Source organism: Myotis yumanensis, unplaced genomic scaffold, assembly GCF_028538775.1.
Source record: "Myotis yumanensis isolate MYYU_CA2020_CCGP unplaced genomic scaffold, mMyoYum1.0.hap1 SCAF_2, whole genome shotgun sequence".
Lineage (NCBI taxonomy): Eukaryota > Metazoa > Chordata > Mammalia > Chiroptera > Vespertilionidae > Myotis > Myotis yumanensis.
Window position 1 is genome coordinate 16071273 of NW_027223753.1, and position 16077 is coordinate 16087349.

General features: G+C 45.8%; 1 long non-coding RNA gene across 1 annotated transcript; it reads right to left on the bottom strand.

Annotated features, from left to right (window-relative positions):
- Positions 1-8091: 8091 nt before the first annotated feature.
- On the bottom strand, positions 8092-14274 carry LOC139003025 (uncharacterized). Its single transcript, XR_011470206.1, has 3 exons — positions 13827-14274; positions 9443-9624; positions 8092-8243 (listed from the first exon to the last, which is right to left on the bottom strand). It is a non-coding gene; the product is annotated as an uncharacterized lncRNA (long non-coding RNA).
- Between the last annotated feature and the right edge of the window lie 1803 nt (positions 14275-16077).

Genomic DNA, 16077 nt, shown 5'->3' on the forward strand with positions numbered 1-16077 from the left:
CCCTTTCCTCACAGTGTGCGTTCTCGCTACCATCCTACGGGTCCCCACACTGGCGATCAGAGCCGAGGAGGAAAAGCGTGAGTGACTTAGACCAAAAGCTCTGGAATTTGATCTCCTTTGGTCTAACAGTCACTTGGCTTAAATGCAGACTCCATCTGTTCTGCCTGCCTTTGGCCAGATGACAGGGAAGGAAGAGCAAAAGCAGTTACACAGACTGCCCTTAGTGTTGCTTTTGTTCTCTGAGCACGTGCTCCCCAGAGCGATGCTGGGCCTTTTTTTAAAAAAAAAAATTTAAAACAAAAGGAGCCACAAGGTCACTACTCCTCCATGCCTGGATAGATCCAAGCACAGCAGAGGTACAAAGGAAATTGGTCTGACCCTGGCTATCTGATTAGAATGATTGGCCTCCTTCTTCCCACAAAAAGGCCCGAGGGAAAAAAAATAAAATGAATATGGTTCCCAGGCCCCTCCTCCCATTCCCCTGACCAAGGCTGTGTCCTCAGGTAGTGGTCATTACACTAATGCACCTGCTTTGACATCCTAACTGGGTAGAAGAACACCTTCATTTTATTAATCAATGGGCTCCCTCTCCCCAAACCCAGAAACAAATATGTCCAACTCTGCTGAAACAACAGTCCTCATTTTAAAAGACTCTCCATGTCCTGCTAGTCACTAAAGATGTGCTGGAGATAAATGCAGTGAATCGGTGCCGAGACAAGGAAAACTGGATCATACAGGCAGCAGACACACCACACAAAGCAAACAGTTAGCAATGTACTGTGGCCTGAAATATGCTTGTTGCTGCATTTTCTACAACAATTGCCCTTCTGTGGGGTCAGCCTTTCCCCTGCCCCCAATCCAAGTGGTTTTCCCTTAGCATGTGAGCAGGACCAGAAATTACTCAGATTCTCAGCCCTGAAAGGCTTCTCCCTCTCAGACCAAACTTGGCCACGAAGCAGCCAGGTGTTTCCATCTTTTTCAGTTTTCTGAGTGAAATTTCAGAAATCGTTAGAATAGCTGGAGAGAGGTGAGGACTCGACCTCCCTGAAGTGACAGATTGGCAGGCAACACAACCGAGCAAGGAACCCAAGACCAAGAGTGCTATTATCCCCGGAACCACCCTTTATCTTGAAGTCTTTGTACTTGATCTGGAGGTTTCCAGCGGAAGGTCCCACCCATTTGCTGCATTAAAAAAGGAAAAGGAAAGAAATTGCCACGCAAAAATCTCACATTTCTGACTATTAATGTTGTGACAGGAAAAAAATTAATCTTTCAAAACACTGATTATTTTAAAGCATTTACAACGCCCCCCCCCTTTTCTTTCTCCTTAGAGCAGATGTCTATTTCCATGGAAACCATAGCTAGCAAGAAGATGTCAGAACTCATGTAGATTTCCAATCCTTGTTAACGATGCCGCTTAGCTTCTGGGCTTGTTGTTAGATGCCTGGTCCTGCCAGTTTGGTGACAAGGATTTCCGGAGAGCCTCACTGTTGCTTGGGGACTGAGGAGGGTGGGATAAGGTTTCCCCTAGAATGATCCCAAGAATAAAAAGGTGCTGGTGCGGTGGGATGATGCCTGTTTTTAGGGTAGGGTTGTCTTTCTGAGAGCCAGACCAGAGCTATCTATTGTCAGCTCTTATGGGTGTTCATATATGAGCCCTGGAATAGGAAGGGCTGTCAACTATAAGGAGACAAAACAGTTTTGCCACTTCACCATGGAGAGGGACAGAGCTCCCTTCTTGGACGCTTCCTAAAACTAACTCAAAACCTAGTCCCCCCTGAAGTGGCAGCACGAAGTTAATGCTCACATCTTGGCTCTGTCTCTCCTTCCCCATGAGAATTGCTTTTGCCTCTGCTCAGATGGTTTGGTCGGATTGCACTGGAGCTGGCTGGAACTGCATCAGCACAGAGTGAAGTCAAGATAGGGCAGCCACCCAGCTTATTTGATCTGTGTAGACAGCTCCAGGGGAGCACTTCAGGCTTCAAAGTCCAGAAGGGATGTCTACACGGATCAGTCGCGCCGGGGCGGTTGTCAGATCTCCTCTGTTCTTACGGAGCACCGGCAGCCTTTGTCCACTGTTGGCGCTGAGGCTGCAGGGGTTGTCTCCCACATAGGCGCCCCGCTCCACCTCGCTTACAGGGCCTGTCCTTGGCAGAAGGGTGTCGTGGGAGAGGCTTTCTCCTTGTCCCCGGCCTCTCTGTTCCCTTTGTCCCCTAACATTGTGCTCTAACACTCCCCTCCCTGATCAGATGCTGTCTGTGAAGCTGCCATTTCACACGCTTGGCTCCCTCATTAGAGTAGTACGTCCAAGAAGGCAGGGGCTGTATCTTTGTCGTGATATCCCTAGTGCCCAGATCCAGGCTGAGTCCAGGATGGTGGGGCCTGGACATTGTAGTTGACTTTAGACAAGAACAACTTCTCTCACCCGCAGCTTCCTCTTCTGTGATGCTCGAGGATTATAATGAGACTGTGTACATGAAAGTACTCAGCACAGTGCCTCTCAAAAGTACCTAATTTGATCTGTGTAGACAGCTACAGGAGTACCTAACGCTTGTTAACTATTATTGCTAAAGAAGTTTTTTGATTGCTATAGGTTATTGAATGAATGAATGAATGAATGAATAGCAGACTTTCACCCTTTGGTGGGAATCATAGTCACTGGGTTAACTCTTCCCATGGGGTATTTTACAAATTTCAATTCCTTTAACATTTTGAATAGGTAATACATTCACATAATTTAAAAATAAAGTATGGAAAGTCCTTCTCCCTTCTCTATTCCACCTGCCAAATTTGATACCTCCCCCTCCCCCAGCATAACCATTGTTCTCTTCCTGTTGTCCTAAAGTTTCTTTATATGTACACAAGCAAATTTGTAGATATGTATTCTTCCCTTCCAAAACACAAATGGTCATCTACTGTAACTATTTTGCACTTAGGATTTTTTCACTCAACAATATATGTCAGGAATCCTTTCATACAGAGATCTGTTCATAGATCAAGCACTTCCTTGATCTGGGATTCACTGTATGAATGACTGTTCCATAACCTAACCCTGTCTATGATTTTTAAGTTGTTCCAAATTATTTGCTATTCAAACAATGCAGTAATAAATATAACCTTGTATATAGAGCATTTTCCACGTGGGTGAGTATATCTGCAAGATATATTCCTACTATATATATATATATATATATATATATATATATATATATATATATTGCAAGCTCAAAGGGAAAACGCATTTGTAATTTGAATAGTGCCAAATTGCCTTCCATAGGAGTTGTACCAGTTCAACACCCACAATGAATTACCTCAATTCATTCAAAAATGGTTTGAAAGGCTTTGTCCCTAGACATTTCAGGCATCAGGGAAAAGGAGGGGGAGGACTAGAAATCCCAAGAAAGAGGTGGCTGTCAGTTCTGTCTATATTAATAACTCCTATAAATACTTGACAAGCAGCTGCTGATCTCCGAACAGAGCTGGTGTCTGCACTGTAGCAGTTGTCTCCGTCAGTCTGTCGGTTTAGAAGTGTCCGTCGGTGTCGCTATGAGATTGGAAGCTTTTTGAGGGCAGGGTCTTTCTCAGAGCTTTATCCCACTCCCTTCCTCCTGACGCTTGGCACAATGCCTGGCATATAACTTAATTAATTCTAAGACATATTTCCCCCACATTTCTGTATCTTTGAAATCAGTTGTACCTCATAGTCAATAAATAACATGTCATCATTATTGACAGGATATTTTCTTAGTGGTACATAAAATAATGGTATGTCTTAAAAATCAATGTCATTTTGAGTCAGTGAAATATGGTAAACACATATTACATGTGTGAGTGGAATGGGGTGAAGATGTCACTGCCCCTGCCAGTCTTCCCACTCCATGTTCTAACCCTCATCCCTCTTATTGAAGTCCATGCCTCCTTCTAATGATTCCTTTTATGGGGATGACTCCCTTTTGTTTCTTGGGTTCTCATTTCTCTCCTGAACTCCAAAACCACACTATTTCTAAATCCTAAAGGACATCTCCTCATGAATGCCCCTACCCCATAAGGCCCTCAAATTCCATATGAGTCACATTGAACTAACATCTCCCCACCAACAACATCTAGGGTTTCCCATTCAGCTAGTGGCTTTGCTGGACTCTTGCCCTCCAGGTTTAAAACTTCAGTCAGACTCAACTCTTCCCTCTTTCTCACCCTCCATGCCTCCAATTATAGAAACTTAGCATTTTCTAGTAGAATGGAACCTTTAAAATGATAATAGCTACAAGAAGAACAACGCTGGAGGACTCATACTTCCTGATTTCAAAACTTAATACAATGCTGCAAGGATCAAAACAATGTGGTACTGGCATAAAGACAGACATATAGATCAATGAATAAAATAGAGAGCCAAGAAAGAAACCCTTGCCTATATGGTCCAATGATTTTGACAAGAATGCCAATACCATTGAACGGAGAAAGGACAGTCTTTTCAACAAATGATACTGGGAAAACTGGATATCCTCATGTGAAAGAATGAAGTTGGCCTGGCTGGTGTGGCTCAGCAGTTGAACATTGAACCAGGAGGTCATGGTTCAATTCCTGGTCAGGGCGCATGCCTGGGTTGCAGGCTCAACCCCCAGTAGGGGGCGTGCAGGAGGCAGTTGATCAATGATTCTCTCTACTCATTGATGTTTTTATCTCACTTTCCCTCTCCCTTCCTCTCTAAAATCAATAAAAAATATATTTAAAAAAAAAGAAATTCCAATTCAAAAATGGGCAAAGGACTTGAATAGACATTTTCCAAAGGAGACATACAAATAGCTAATAAGTACACCAAAAGATGTTCAACATCACTAACATTAGGTAAATACAAATAAAAACCACAATGAGATAACACCTCACATCCATTAGAATGGCTACTGTAAAAAAATAACAAGTGTTGTAGAGGCTGTGGAGAAATTGGAACCCTTGTGCACTGTTGGCAGGAGTGTACAGCCAATGTGGAAAACGGTATGGAGAGTCCTCAAAAAATTGAAAATGTAATTACCATATGATCCCATAATTCCATGTCTGGGTATACAGCCAACACAACTGAAAGCAGAGTTTTGAAGAGACATTTGCACAACATGTTCACAGCGGCATTATTCACAACAGCTGAAATGTAGAAGTCACTTAAATATCATTGACAGATACCCAGATAAGCAAAATGTGGTAGATACATACAATGGAGTATTACTCAGCCTTAAAAAGGAAGGACATTCTGACACATGCTACAACATGGGTGAATCTTGAGGATATTATGCTAAGTGAACTAAGCTAGTCACAAAAAGACAAATACTGTATGATTCCACATATGTGAGATACTTAGTCAAAATCAGAGAGCCCTAGCTGGGTAGCTTAGTTGGTTATGAAGTATGGTACCTATTTGCTTTGTTTAACAATGGACAGGTTACTTGGATTTTCTAAATTGTATAAGTTATCCCATTCGATTGAATGCCTTATTGATTGAATGACTATCCCATTGATTGTGATCTTACTGGTTATCGAAGCACATTCTTCTGTACCTGGGAAACGGGACAGCACAATTACCCTAAATTGTTTTAGTGGCCACAGGTGGTGCGTTCCAGTTGATTCAGTGGTCCTAAGACCAGGATAGTGCAATTACTCTAAATTGCCTCGACGGCTCTAGATAATGTGTTTCTATCAACTCAGTGATCCGGAGACCCAGAACTGTAATTTAGATAACATGCCTAAGTTTAACCCAGGTTACCCAAAGGCTCTAGATAATGTATTTCTGTCAATTCAGTGACCCCGAGACCCGAAACTGTAATTAACATGCTTAATTCTGCTTCTGTAATCTGCTTTTTTGCGAGCCAGGTGCCTCATTCCAAACCCTGAGATGTAATCAATACCTGTGTGATTTTTTGCCTATATAATCCTGGAACTGTGACCAAATGACTACTATGAGATTTGGGAATGTCCCCTCATAGTCCCAGATTGCAATAAATGTGACTCTTTAATTCGACTTCTTGAGGCATCCTTCTGTGATTCACGGGGTACATTACAACAGTTAGAACATTGTCCTGATACACCAAGGTTGTGGGTTCAATCTCCAGTCAGGTCACATACAAGAAGCAACTAATGAATGCATAAATAAGTGGAACAACAAACCAATCTCTCTCTCTCTCTCTCTCTCTCTCCCTCTCTCTCTCACACACACACACACACACACACACACACATCAACAAATAAACATTTAAAAAAACCCCATAGAAATAGAAAGTACGATAGTGGTTGCCAGGAGCTGGGGAGAGGGACAGATAGGAAGTTAGTGTTTGATGGGAATTGAGTTTTTAGTTTTACAAGATGAAAGTGTTATGGAGACGAATGGTGACTATTAACTACATTGTGAGTGTGTTTAATGCCATTGAACTGAATACTTAAAAATGTTTTTTTTAAAGTAAAAATTTTGTTAAGATGGCATATTTTATTACAATAAAAATAATTGGAAAAAAGATAATAGCTAACATGCTAATACATGCTCATAGAATGCTTACCATGCAGCAGTCACTGGTCTAATCACTCCACATGTAATAACTCATTTAGACCTCATTAACAATCTTATGAGCTATTATTAGCCTAATTATAAAGGTGAGGAAACAAGGGTGACCAACCGTCACAGTTTGACTGGGGCTGAGGGCTTTTTCTGGGATGCAGGATTTCCAGTGCTAAAACTGGAAAGTCCCAGGCAAACCCAGATGAGGGGCCACCCTAATGGAAACTGAGGCACAGAGACAGTGTCTTCTGTAGACATGTCAAATAGGGTCCTGGCCCTAGACTCTGCACTTTGAAGGGCTGTGTTCTCTCTGCCCTTCCTCCTCCAGCTGTGCCCCTTCTCACAGGCAAGACATCCCCCGAGGATCCAATTCAGGACGCCACCTTGCATGTGGCAGCATGTCTCCTTAACCAGCGACATTTATTTTAATGCGGAGGCTGAAGGTGATTGCTTTCTATTGTTTCTTCCAATACACCTTTTCCAAATAATCAAAACGTGAGCAAGAAAAATGAGGTGGGGGATGGTCAGGTCGGAGCTCTCATCCTCTGCTGGGCTTTTGGGGGCTAGGAGGTTGGTTTTCATGTGAGATCTAGTCCTTTTCTTGCATGGCCACTGGTGGGCCTAAAAACAGCCCGGCTGGTGTGGCTCAGTGGTTGAGCATCGATCTATGACCCTGGAGGTCATGGTTCGATTCCCCATTACGGCATATGCCCAGGTTGCAAGCTCAATCCTCAGTGTAGGCATGCAGGAGGCAGCTGATCAATGATTTCTCTAATCATTGATCTCTCTCCCCCCCCCCTCTCTGAAATGAATAAAAATAAAAATTAAAAAAAATCTATTTATTTAAAACAAAAATGAGGAGGGGTCTTATCAGTTACTTTTAATTCAATAAATTTCTGGGTCATTCCATAGCCCATTTTCCCATGGCCTGGCATGGGAACACATTCCCAGTACTCACAAAACTCCAAGCAGTTGGCACTCATCAGCATCTTAGCAATTCAGTGAGAACAGAGGTTACAGCTATCACAGGAAGTTGAAACCAAGACTGCTGAAATCACACCCATTCCGAGGCGAGGGGAGGGGGGAAAGGGAGGAGAGGGGGCGGGGAAGTATACACTGAGTAGAATTCAAGCCTGGAAGGTGCGGGTGGCTGGGGTGTCAGGCAGAGAAGGGTGGGATGCTGCGTAAGAGGAAATACACGAGGGGAAGAAAAGATGTGTCACTGGAATTCAGGGTTGATTTACAGACCTTCGGGGGCTTATGGCTAAGCCCTTGCATCAGTTAGTATGCATCAGCACTGCAGGGCATTCGCAGACCCACTGGATTTCCACAGCAGCCTTCTAATTGGTCCCTCCCCTCCATTTCCAACATGGGCACCTGCCAACTCAAATCACTGGAGAGTGCAGGTTCCATTTAAGCGGGAGGAGGGGCTGTATTACTTTTTTGGGGCTGCCTTGATAAAGTACCACTAACTGGGTGGTTTAGCCGACAGAAATTTATTGTCTCCCAGTTCTGGGGGTCCGAAGTCCAAAACCAAGGTGACAGCAGGGTTGGCTCCTTCTGAGGGCTGTGAGGGAGAGTCTGCCATGCTTCCCTTCCAGCTTCCGGTAGCCTCATTGGTTCCTTGGCTTGCAGACCACATTCACCCCACATCTTCTCATCATCATCCCTCGATGTATGTCTGTCTCTGTGTCCAAATTTCCCCCTTTTATAAGGACACCAGGCATATTGGATTAAGGCCCACCCTGATGATCTGACCTTAACTTGATCATCTGCAAAGATGCAATCTACCTATATAAAACCCTAATATGCAAATTGACCTAATGGCAGAATGACAGGTTGAATGACCGGTCGCTATGATGCGCACTGACCACCAGGGGGCAGACACTCAACGTAGGAGCCGCCCCCAGCTCGCAGGCCCTGACTGGCAGCAGTGGGCGGCGCCAGGCCAGCCAAGGCGGGTGCGAGTGGGGGTTCCTTCCCAATCACCCCACCGGTCGCCCTACAGATCAGCCCTGATCACCAGCCAGGCCTAGGGACCCTACCCGTGCACGAATTTCATGTACTTGGCCTCTAGTTTACAAATAAGGTCACATTCAGGTACAGGGCGTCAGGACTTCCGCATCTATTGAGAGGACACAATTCAATCCATAGAAGGGGCTCCCACTTAGCTTTGCCTGATGGCTCTCCTGGAACAATGTGTGTCCAGAGAAGCTGGAATTTAGTATTTCCTATGAACTCTTCTGATTTTTAAATATTGGCATCTAGCATGGCACACAAGGCCCTCCATAATTCTTTTTATTTCCTTTTTAAATATATTTCTTATTGTGTTTTTTTTTATTGATTTTTCACAGAGAGGAAGGGAGAGAGATAGAGAGTTAGAAACATCAATGAGAGAGAAACATCGATCAGCTGCCTCCTGCACACCTCCCACTGGGGATGTGCCCGCAACCAAGGTACATGCCCTTGACCGGAATCGAACCTGGGACCCTTGAGTCTGCAGGCCGACGCTCTATCCACTGAGCCAAACCGGTCTCGGCTATTTCTTATTGTTGATAGTATCATAGTGTATGCCTTATTCTGCAACTTTCTGTGCTTGCTTAGTAGATTTTGAGCTCTATCCATGTCCCTGCATCTATAGATCTAACTTACTCCTTCTAACAGCGATATAGTGACCCACCATGAATATAAACGCTATTTTATTTAAACTTGCCCTGTTGATGGCCACTGAGCTGTTTTCAATGGTGATTAGCTATGGTCCTGCATTGGGCAGCCTCCTGTAATGCAGGTGCAAGTATTTCCCCAGCGTAGAAGCCGAGAGAATTGTCAGGGCTCAGGGTATGAATGTCTTCAGCTTCCCTAGACAAGAACAAATTGAGAGCCTCCATTTCCCCACAACCTTACCAATGCTTGTCGTGGTCTGGTTTTACTCCTCCTTACATTTTTATATGCGAGAAGGCTGAGGTCTGCGGTTGTACTGCTTCATCACAGTCACAGAGCAGGTTCAGGGCCAAGTGTAAGCACCAGGTCAGCTGGTTCCCCAGAGCACAATCTTGCACCACGCCCTGTGGTCCCTGTAGCCCTCCCTGGAAAACCAAGGAAACACCCGGTGAGTGCGAGGGGTTGGGGGCGGCGGCGAAGAGGGAGTGGCTGCAATTCTCCAATATGGTGATTATACTGTGAGTGGAAACGACTCCAAATCCTCCCAGAAAATGGCTCCGCCGAGCCGCACAGATCTGCTCGCCCACCCGAGGCAGTTTGCACCTGCAGCTTTCACAGCGACACAGGAGCTGATTGGCTCTTCCCCGCCCCGACACGGGAGGGGACACACACACACACACACACACACACACACACACACACACAAATGGCGTCCCCTACGCGGGTTTGCAGCCGCGGCTCTGCTCTGGGAGAAGGGGGACGCCCAGCCTCGCTGGGCTGTGGGGTGCGGAGCGCACGGTGGCCAGGGCCACCTCCTGCCACTGGCCGGGCCCGGAGGGTGGGCTGCCTCTGGCCGGGCCCTGCAGCCAGAAAGCGGCGCGAAGGTGTCACGCGGACGTCCCCAGCCACGCCCCGCAGCTCGGAAACGCAGGATGGACCGCGGGAGGGAGGAATGGGAGGCTGGTCGGCGCTCCTCACTTCCCAGCCTCCACCAGGGAGCAAGCTCCTCTGCAGGGCCCTCCACGGAGGGCGAAGGGTGAACTCTGCTTGGGCTCCTCCAGGGGCATAAGGTGAAGGAGGGTGAGGCCCTGACCGCCCCCCCCCCCCCGCCCCAAGGGCCAGTCCTGGAGTGGAATGCTTCTCCCCCAGGAGCTGGTGGCCAGCTTTCCATCGTCCTCTTCAAGGCCGGAAAGCCCGTGGGAGAATTTGGGGGGAAGAACAAAGCTGCCCCCCCCCCCCCCGCCCCCCAGCCTACCTTCCAGAGCCTAGAAGGCTGGCCCCCTTCCTCTCGGTTGGGATTACTTGGAGGGCCAGCATTTTTTTTTCTCAGCTACCACCTTTTGAGCCCTTGGTGTATGATCTCATTTCCTCTTCATGGCAACTCCAAGATATGACAGGCTCAGCGAGGACAAGCAATTCCCCAAGGTCACACATATATAGTGGCAGAAGTGGGTTAGGACGTTCTCCCAGATGCTGTGTTTTATTTAAAAGTTGTTTTTTTAAATGAACTATTTGCTCACTTTTGGTAATCTTTCTCAGATCCTTTTGAAAAAATGACCATTGAGAACAAACACTGCAAACATCACCACATTATTTTTGAACAGTGGGAGGAGTAATTGGTGTATTGCTGGTGAGTGTGAGGAGGTAACACTTCTGGAAAGCAGTTTAGCCATTTGAATCAAGAACAACAAAACTGTCAGTCCCCTTTAATGAGGAAATGGTCATCCTCTAAGGCAGCGGTTCTCAACCTGTGGGTCGCGACCCCTTTGGGGTCAAATGACCCTTTTCACAGGGGTTGCCTAAGACCATCGGAAAACACATATATAATTACCTATTGTTTTTGTGATTAATCACTATGGTTTAATTATGTTCAATTTGTAACAATGAAATCGGGGGTCACCACAATATGAGGAACTGTATTAAAGGGTCGCGGCATTGGGAAGGTTGAGAACCACTGCCTAAGGAGACAGCAGTAGCTACCGGCATGTGAAATGCACACTCCCTGGGGCCCAGCAATTCCACAGGAAGGAATCCTTTCTACAGGTGGGTGCCCTAGCACATGGACACAATGGTAAAGACACTCACCACGGCACTGCCCAATAGCGAAGGATGGGAAACAACCTCAAAATGTATCAATAGGATTGATTACGATAAATTCACTTAAAGAAATTCTATTTTACATATACATATTTTTATTGATTTCAGAGAGGAGTGGAGAGGAGGGAGAGAGACACAGAAACATCAACGATGAGAGAGACTCACTGATCCGCTGCCTCCTGCACACCCCACACTAGGGATCGAACCCGCAACCCGGGCATGTGCCCTGACCAGGAGTCAAACCGTGACCTCTTGGTTCATAGCTGGATGCTGGCTGGGCTATAGAAATTCTATATAAATATTTCTAGAAAATGAGGCAGTTCTATTTTTTTTATATATGGAATAATCATCAAAAATATTAAGTGAAAAGAGAAAAGTATAAAATATGTATCTGATGTGCTACTATTTCTATATGAAAAAAGGAATGTATGTTTATGTATGTGTGTATTCATTTTTTGGTCTTTTTCCTAAGAAAAATACACAAGAAACCAAGTAATGGTGTTGCCTTTGAATCGCTTAACGCTTTGCTGCCTCCTGGATTAGTATTGGTCTTAAGGAGGAAAATCACAGCTCAGTCAGAGAAAGACATTTTTTTTTCATTTTATAACCTTTGGAATTTTGTACCCTGTGAACATATTAGCAATTAAAAAAAAATAGATTCACTAAAATCCTACCTCTAGACCCAGTTAATTCTCCTTTTTGGGAATCTAGCTTAAGGAAATTACAAAGAGTTATACAAAAAAATATTCACTGGGGTATAAGAGTGAAAAAATGTAGGCAACTTAAAAACCCAACAACAGGGGAATAGCTAAGAAAATTATGGTAAGTACATATAATACCTATCATGAAATAATAAAATGGACACTTACAAAAAATACCTTAGTAACATAGGGAAATGCTTATAACATTAAGTAAAAAAAAAAAAAAAAAAGAGCTGGATAGAGAATTATCTGTGCAGTATAATCCGAACACGGTGACAACAGCAGCATAGAGAATAATTGGAAGGAAGCAAGCCAAAGAGTACGCGGCCACGGCCACTGGGTGCAGGGATTGTGAGTGATCTTATCTCCCCTGGATAGCTTTCCACACTCTCCACTTTTTATTTTTTTGTAATGGGCACCCATGTCTTGGACAATTTTTTAAAGAAAAAACTTAAAAATAAATTCCCATGGTATTTAGACACATTAAAGATCTACAGACATATTAACTCAGCGATTCTACTTTTAGAAATAAACCCTGTATAAATAGATGCACAAAGGCTCAGAGCATTATTAACAACAAAAGGTTGTAAACAATTCCGGTGTCTATGAGAGGAAACCACTTATGTAAGTACAGAACACCCATAAATGTAGACTATTAAGCAACAGTTATGGACAATGGGGTAGGTATGTCAACATGGAAAAAATCTACAGGGTAACATTATTGTGGTGGGAAAAGCTACCTGCAGAACAATGAGTATGTATGGTTGCATGTATGCTAAAGAAAAGCTGAATGCCTGGAGAACATTAAACTGTTAACAATAGCTGTCTCTGGTGAAGGGCAAAGACTAGAAGACTACTTTTGCTTTTAACTACATTTATCTGTGGTGTTCCCATCGTTTATAAAAATTCGTTCTCATATCATTTGTGTAATTAAAATAATAATAATAATAATAATAATAATAATAAGGGGGGAGTATAAGCCTAGAGAAAGCTCTGAAAAGATTCACAACAATATTACCAGTAGTTTCCAGCAGGAATGAGGGATTGGGACATTTTATCCATTTACTTTATATTAAATCATCATTAAAACAACATTAAAAGCGCGGCTGGTGGGCCGGAGCCTCTGCTTTTCCCCAGCTCCACTGTCCCTCTACATTAGGGCTCTGTTCTCTTAGGTAACCATCTGCTCACGTGCTCGGCCCAGGAGCGCAAAGCCCCAGACAGGACCGGCCTCGCTTCTCCTCTTACCAGAGAGGAGGAAACCGAGATGCTGAGACAACCTCCTGGCTGCTCTGCTGGGAAAGTGGACTCAGGCGACCTGGATGCCAGGCCCCTTCTCTCCCACCTTCGGTTTCCAGAGATAACCCCCAGGAGGGGAGGGGAGGGGAGGGGAGGGGAGGACTGTTGCCTCCAGGCCAGCGAGGACAGGGCTTGAAGCCACAGACGAATGGTATCAGTGTAGCATCAAATGAGAACACAACAAACCCCATCATTTGCCGAGTTCCCTCTGGGCTCAGCTTCAAGTTCCTTCCCCAGACAATGGCTGGTCACATCCCCACATGGGGCTCTGCCAAGTGTTCCAGAGGGATGGCGAGAGCAAGGGGCCAAATGGGCCTCCAATGGCCAACACTGCAAGGTTCACCTCTAATGACAAGGAGGGAGCTTGGGAACCTCCCAGGGCCCAGGAGCTCATCGCTGGGAGATGTTTGCTGCAAAAGCAGAGCAGCAGGCAGCTGTGGTCGGTGGGAGGGCACTGGCCTAGAAGCAGAAAACCTGGGGTTTCAGGAGCCAGTGCTGCCATGTCTCCCCGTGTGGCCCTGGCAACTCACCAGATCCTGTGTCTGGGCGTCAGGGGCAGACAGGAGCTTCCGTGTCTGGGGGAGAAAGGGCGGTGTCAAGCCCCCTCCCCCATCATGGCTGCCTCAGAATCCTGGATGTCGGTGAAGCTGCTGGTCCCTCTTCCCTCGCAGCTGCTGCCTGTCTGTCTCCATGGCAACCAGGCCAAAAGACTAATTTGCCAGGGTCCAGGCTCTGCTGCTTACCTTGGAGCTGGGTTTTAACTTATCTTTCTGGAAGCCGGTCCACCGCCACTCCCAGGAGCCTCTGACAGCATCCCCTTCGCCGCTGGTCGGAGGGACGCTGGGCTGGCCAGAGAAGACACACCATTTGTCCTTGATAACCATACCCACTTGTGGAGAGGAAAGACGGTCTCACACCCCATGGCTTTGTAATTACTAATGATTTGTGTTTCAAAGACCCCTGTCCCTCTGACTAGCGGCTCTGGCTGCTCTAGGGATCTGCAAGAACAGATGGCTTAGGGAACAGGCCCCATGCAAGGAGGTCCCCAACCTCCCCCTTTCCATGCCCTCAGGCTCCTCACCGCTATCTGTTGGCTTATGGCTGGGTCCAGAAGTCCTGCTGGAGCCTGTCTGGTTCTAACAAAACTAAAACATAAAAAATCACGATGGTCATCTTTCTCAGAAGGTTGTGAGGGTCAGGTAGGCACTCAGAGCTTTACAGGTCTCTGCCTTGGACAGAGTAAAATTTACCTCAGGACCATTTTATTTATTTTTATTTGTTGTTTTTAATCCTCACCCAAGGATATTTTCCCATTGATTTTTAGGATGGAAAATCCTAAAAATCAGTGGGTAAATTAAAGGAGAAAAAATGGAAGAGAGAGGGAAAGACAGAGAGAGAAACATCGATTGGTTGCCTCCTGCACAAGCCCTGACCAGGAGGAACCTGCAACCAAGGTACATACCCTTGACCAGAATAGAACCCAGATCCTTTGTTCTGCAGGTCGAAGCTCTATCAGCTGAGCCAAACTGGCTAGGGCCCTCAGGGCTGTTTTAAATGGGACAGCTATCTTTCTCTGTTTCTGCTCTGATACCCTGGCTGTAGCTCCCTAGAGGACAGGGATAACATGGCTGCCTCTTCCCAGGAGATGGCACACTGCCTTGTACTCAGCAGGTGCCTTCACGAACACCTCGACAGCACAGAAGTACCTTTATCGACCAAAAACTCTGACTGAAGTTAGGAGACCTGGTTCTAGGCCTAGCCCTGCAGCTAACATGCTGAGCAACTTTGAGCAAGTCACCTTTTCTGGGCCTCAGTCTCCCCATCTGTAAAGTAAGTTGGACTGTGACCTCTAAAGGTTCCTTCTCAGCTCCCACTCTCTCTGTCCAAGGGAGAAATCCACACAGTTCTCCATAGGAGAAACTGCATTAAACTCGGGGTACATTAAAGGAAAAAAAAAATCATGAAATGGCAACTTTGGACCCTAATGTCCCAACTGAAAAGGGCTCAGAGAATAGACAACAAAGATTAAATGCCATCCAAGCGACGAGTTCTGGAAGCGAAGTGCCTGCTCCACTCCCAGCCCCTTCTGAGGAGGATGTCCTGAGTTCTCTCTGCATAAGGTCGCAGAGGGTTGTGATTAAAACCAATCCTGCTCGGACCCGGGATGGGATGGCCAATGGCTGGCCAACTCCTACCATGGTGGCTTGACAGAAATCCCTGCCTGATGGAGCAGGTTACGCTGGTCAGCAGCCAACCAACACAAGTGGACCCTCTTTCTCTCAGGAACCGCCAACAACCAACACGAGGCGCCCATGGAAAGGATGGGACGCGGGAGCTCAGACTCTAACCTGAATAGCGCTGCACTGTGTCACCTCATATAATCCTTATGACAATCCTACAGGGCAGAAATATTATTATTCCCATTTTACAGATGAGAAAACTGTGGCTCAGAAAGGCAAAGTGACTTGTCTAGGGTAACACGGCTAAAAAACAGCAGAGTCAGGATTCGCTAGAGGCTGACTCACTTCAGAGTGTTTTCTTGCCCTTGTTGCAGCTGGCTCACAGCTCTCCACCTCCACTGCTGGGAAACCCTTCACATGATAGAACCATTTCTGAATGGCTCCAGCTGGGAGGCCAGCTGTCTCGCTCTCTCCCTGTGTTCCTCTTTCTGGGGCCCTTGCCCTTTGTTCCCCAGTTACTCTCAGTTTTCCCAACGGCAGAATGGGAAGCTTACTTTTTCCCCTAGTCCCTTTCTTTTTTCTTTTTTTCTTTTTTATTCCC